Consider the following 6071-nt stretch of genomic DNA (forward strand, 5'->3'; position numbering starts at 1 on the left):
CATAAATGCTGTCGGTCATATTCATGAGCAATGTTGAGTTAGGCTTCACCATCAGGAAGATTGATTGAAAGCCTAGACACTGCAGAGGGAAATGAGCAGAGACAATACCAGAATTATAGACACAAATCCACAAACAATGGGTTTCTGACCTGTTCTCAGAGAGCTGCTTCCCAGGGTGTAAGGAATCTTTACTCAAGTCGCCCTTATCACTGACATATTAGCCCTTTGGCCAAGCTGTTTCCACTGTCACCTGACAGCTCCTGTGGACAACCCAGGACCTGACAAATCCAAAGAAATGAACTACAGTCATGCATAATTGCCACATCTTTTCCTTTTCACAGTACAATAGCTTTATGTATTTTTGTTTATAAAAGTAGCACGTTTATTGTGAAAAATAAAAGTGTTGCATACTGGAATGAGAACGAAAGTGAAAATTGCCCACAATTCCAACACTGAGACAAATCATTATGTGTGTATATGAGACATGTATTGCCACCGACACTGAATTTTTACCTCTGCTACAACAAAATAGCATCATACTGTGACATGGTTTTTCTCCCCACTTATATGTCAGATCACCAGGTTTTTTTTTTTTGTTTGTTTGTTTGTTTGTTTGTTTTTGAGACAGTCTCACTTTGTCACCCAGGCTGGAGTGGAGAGGCGTGACCTCAGCTCACTGCAACCTCCACCTCCTGGGTTCAAGCGATTCTCCTGCCTCAGCCTCCCAAGTAGCTGGAACTACAGGCACGTACCACCACACCCAGCTAAGTTTTGTAATTTTTACCAGAGACGAGGTTTTGCCATGTTGGCCAGGCTGGTTTTGAATTCCTGACCTCGGGTAATCCAGCCATCTTGGCCTCCCAGCGTGCTGGGATTATAGGTGTGAGCCACTGCTCTCGGCTTCAGGTCACTAGGTCTCCATAGCTGTAGCAATGACAGAAAAGCTGTGAATTCTGTAGTAGTCGTAGTCTAGCTGACACAACACATCTTTCTCACTCACTCACAAGCTTGTCCCTTAGGGGGCAAAACTGGGCCGGCAGCCCTCGAATGATGCTTGGAGGGGAGGGGGACACAAGGCATTGCATTTTACAGCTCTGTTCTAAACATCGTTCCATTTCTGCTTTTGCTGACATGCCAAGGGGCCTATGAAACACACCAATGTATTATCTTGGGTGCCGTGCACTGGTTGATCAGTCCAAGTTCACTCCCTTCTAAGAAACAGCCCCACCTGCTCAAGGGCAAGAGAAGAGCACCTGCTCACAATGTAAGAATCACCTCCGACCCATTGGAAGTAACATAGAAGTATATTTAACATATGTATACATACGTGTAAGTAATTTGAAAACTTTTGTAATTTAAATATCTGTAACAAATTAAGACAAATTATTCACAAACAAGTAACAGTACAAATTAAAAAGGAAACACACTCTAGGTAAAGTACAGATTAACAAGCAAATAGGAATTTTATCAACAACAATTTGAAAGGTTTGATAAATACTCAGTTTCCTAGGAAAATAACAAAACTTAAGAAGAAATTTTTTAAAATCTGAGAATTCAACAATTACAAAAATACAAGCAGTATTGTTAAATAATCCCACATTAAATACCAGGCCCAAATGATTTTACAGGCAAGTTCCCACAAATTTTAAAAGGAAGTGATCACCCTAATCTTATAAAAAACTTTTCCTGAGAATAGAAAAACAGGGAAATACTCTCCAACTCATTTTATATAGATTCCGTAACCCCAATACCAAAACCAAACAATGATGAAAAGAAAAGGAAAAATTATAGGGCTGTTTCATTTATGACTATATAAGCAAAAATCATAAATAGAAGATTGTATTAGCAAATTAAATTCTACAGTGTATAAAAAAGATAATAAACTGACAAAGTTGGGTGTAACTCAAGTATGCAAAGTTGATTTAATGTTAGAAAATCTTTAAATGTAATTTATCATACTACCATATTAAAAGAGAAAAACCATATGTAATTTTAATAGGTATAGATAAGGCATTTGAAAAAAATCATTAGTTCATTACTAAAGAAAAAATCTTTTAGTAAATTAGGAATAGAAGAGAATAAACTTAACATGACAAAAGGCACATATAGGCCGATTGCAGCAACTCATTCCTGTAATACCAGCACTTTGGGAAGCCAAGGTGGGAGGATCACATGAGGCCAGGAGTTCGAGACCAACCCGGATAATATAGCGAGACCCGGTCTCTAAGATAAAATAATAATTTTAAAATGATAGGTAAATAAATAAAAAGTACATTTAAAAATTAAGCAAATGTGGAAATATTAGAAGTTTATGTTTCAAAATCTGGAATGAGGCGAGAATGTGCATGATCACCACTCCTTTTTAGCCTTAGATGTTCTTGCCAGTATATTAACTTAAGTAAAACAAATCGATCGCAGAAGCATTGGGAAGGAAACATAAAATCATCACTATTTGTTTATGATATGATCATTTACATATAAAACCCAAAAGAATCTATAAATACTTCAATATAATAAGAGAATTTAATAAGGTAGCTCAATAAAAGATTAATATAAACAATAAATTATAATTTCATACACCAGAAACAAAAATAATTAAAAAGAAGATAGTATTTGCCATAGTCTTAGAGGACATAAATTACCTAGGAATAAATCTAACAATGAATTAAATGAATTTATCATTTAACAACAATAAATGAATTAAAACCATCACAAGGAAAATTATAAACTTTAATGAAGACTCAAACAATGGAGATATACACCAAGTTCTCTGAAGGAAAGACTCTGTTCTCCACAGGTTAATCTATGGAGCAATTTTGATCAAAATCTGTATTGCTGCTTTGGAAGAAATCTGATAAGCATTTATAAAATTATATATTATTATTATTTGGAAGAACAAAGAGCCAAGAATAGTCAGGGCATTTCTGAAGACAATTTGGGAGAGGAAAACTTGCATTACAGATATCTGAACTTATTCAATGCTACAGTAAATAAGGCAATGGAGAAGGCACTGGGGTGTCCATAGTGACCAATGCTAGAAAGCCTAGAGCCAGACCCACACATGTATGAAATGTGGACACATGACAGAAATAGCATGTCAGATCAGCAGGGAAGGAAGAGACTACTCAGTAAATGCAACTAGGAAAATGGTTATCTGTATGAAAACTACATAAAACTGGATTTCTGCTAGTTATTTATTTTGTCTCCCTCAACCCCAACCTCACTCCTCTGTACTTTTCTCTATGATACTGGCTATAATGTGTGTTTACTCTATTATGTGAGAATATTCAGTTTCATACAGAGGACAAGAAAAGCAGGTGGGTGAAACTCATCAGATGCTTTAACTACAGATACAAAGTAAGCAAGTCATTTGTGAGACATAGGCAGAATTCAGAAGATGTGCTAAAAATACAGGATGAGTATTCCTTATCTGGGATGCTTTTTGGATTTTGGAATACTTGCGTTACATTTATATGTTGAACCCCATTCCAGAAATCTGGAATCCAAAATGCCTCAATGAGCATTTCCTTTGAGTGTCATGTCAGTGCTGAAAAAGTTTCAGAATTTGGAGTATTTCAAATCTCAGACTTGGGATTCTCAATCTATAGTAAGTTAGCAACCTGCAAGACATGTAAAACAGAATAAATGGGATAGACTACAAAAGGATGGAACAAACAAGAGTGCTACTTACAGGCAGAAAAGGATAGAAAAAAACAAATCATAAGCCATGAGGCATAGATTATGCCACCTTGGGGTTTGTGTCCATATCATCCCTAAATTGACTACCTACTGGTGGCACCTTCTGGCCCCCCATAAGCTCTACCCAAGAAATGCTGGCAAAAAGGATAGATTCCCAGAACACTGACAAAGACCTGTGGCCAAGCCTACTTGCCCTTAAACATCTCTCAATAGAATGGGTATACCTTGGTTCCAAGCATCTTCCTCACGCTGATCCCCTTACTCGATCTCATTCTGGTCCTCATAACTATACCACTGCAGAGCGAAACACATGATTGAGGCTGTGAGACTGCGCAGGACTTTTGCCCTGCTTGCATTCCCAAGTGTATCAACCTCCCGTAAATCTGTCCCCTTGGTTCTGGCTCAATGCTTCAAATATATTCCATAACCCTTGTGGTTTGATCATCATAATTTGGTCTGAGCTTTCCTGATCTGTGGCCTCTGGAATAGGCTGCCTATCATGGAGGCAAACATTGCATCATAGTGACTTACCACAGGACAATGGTTCCCAGACTCCCTTGTCGGCTGATTTCTGGTTAGGTTCTGCCAAGAGAAGGCGCTGGAGGGAGACTAGAAGGTGGAAAGAGGGAAAAAGGGACTCGCAGGTTGTCACTGCATCAGTCCAACATCTGAACATTTCTACAGCCAAGGATCTCTCCCTGCCAAACTGGGAAAAAAAAAAAGTTTGCAATGTGGGAAAAAAGTTTTGGTTCCAAAATATAAAATTGGAAAATCAAAGTTCACAAATTTTTCATTAAATGCCTACAAAACGTCAACTCAGCCAACTTGTAAGCTGCAATTCAACTCTTTAATAGTTTCATGTAAATGTAATAAAGTTTGAATTATAAGAACAAAATGAATATATTTTAAAATTCAGAATTATAACAACCATTTTCCTTACTTTTTTAACATCAAAGACATTATATTTGACATAGGATGAGGGCCTCTTTTAGGTTGATTGACATGATACATGTGTATTTTGGAGAGGGGTGAGGTAGGGGATGTTTAATAGTAAAAGTGGTCATGACCTCCAAGGGTCTATAAAGGGCCTGAGACAGTCTCTCACTCAGTGTATTTCTGTTGTATCCTCCACTTTGTGCAGTGTAGCTAACATCTTTTAGCAACAGCTTATGAAGCAGGAGAGCAGAGAATTGAGGAGCAGCCCAGAAAGGCTAGAACTTTGAAGGGACTACACAGCTCAACTCTATCTGGCCTGTGAGGAAATGTAAGGCTGGGGTCCCTTGGTGCCCTTGTGTCCAGTGGCCAGAACCTGTGTTTGGGGGTGGCTGGGGCAAGGGTGTGTGTGCTTGGGGTGATGAGTCTCAGTGACCCTGGAAAATATGAAGAGTGGCCAATCATTGCCCAGCTTTGTGGTTCTGGGGCTATCCATAGCCTTGCAAGCCAGAGAAGAAACAGCCCTGGTCTCTCAGAGGAAGGGATTTACCAGCCTCCCATATCCCCTACTTCTAATTTTCCTCCCTGAAGCCTGACATCCACTTCACCCTTGCTCCTTGTACCCAGCCTGGGTTCTTTCTATACCAGGGCTTCTTGAACCTCAGTGTGCATGAGTCATGGAGAATACTTATTCAAAGTACAGATTCTGACCCTCACCCTTGATTCTGTGTAGACCATGCTTTGAGAAAACTCTGCTCCATAGAATTGTTCTCTCTCTCTTTGCTCCCAAAGCTAGTTAAGAAGGTCAGATACTAAAGAAAGACACGTTACTTCCCCTGTTTCCCGTGGTCCAGCTATGGGAGACAAATGGTATTTAAAGTAACCAGAAAAAAAAATCTGGAAATGGAAGTTAAAGTGGACCAAATTAGCTTTCATATCTAGCAGGGATTACAACTCCGCATTTGTTCACAACCACACACTGGGTGCCTGAAGTAGACCCAGCGGCCCCTGGAGCTGAGGAAGTTGAGGGGAGTGGGGGGCCTGGCAGTGTTGGAGCTAACTCCTTTTCCCTGTTAATTGGGAGTCCCAAGGACCGATACCTGATTTTAAAATGCGTGTATGCCACTCTTTCTGTCCCCGGGCCCTTGACATCACTATGTGATCAGTTCTGAATCACCATTTGCACTTTGAAACAGATTCATACCATTCTGTTATATTCAATCAAATTAGCATATCAGGCCTTTGCTCTGATTGTGTGATGAAAGACTTTGTTCCCTGTTTAAAGGAATGCTAGGCAACAAGGCCAGAATAAGGAGATTTTGGTTTTGTTTTTAGACCTGGATCCTTCTCCGGTGCAACCCAAGTGCATAGTAGGTTTGAGATGGACAATAAAGGTAAACCTACTTTTATAATGCTAGAGTGTCTGCAGAGAAATCACA

Source organism: Rhinopithecus roxellana, chromosome 8 (genome assembly GCF_007565055.1).
Source record: "Rhinopithecus roxellana isolate Shanxi Qingling chromosome 8, ASM756505v1, whole genome shotgun sequence".
Taxonomy (NCBI): domain Eukaryota; kingdom Metazoa; phylum Chordata; class Mammalia; order Primates; family Cercopithecidae; genus Rhinopithecus; species Rhinopithecus roxellana.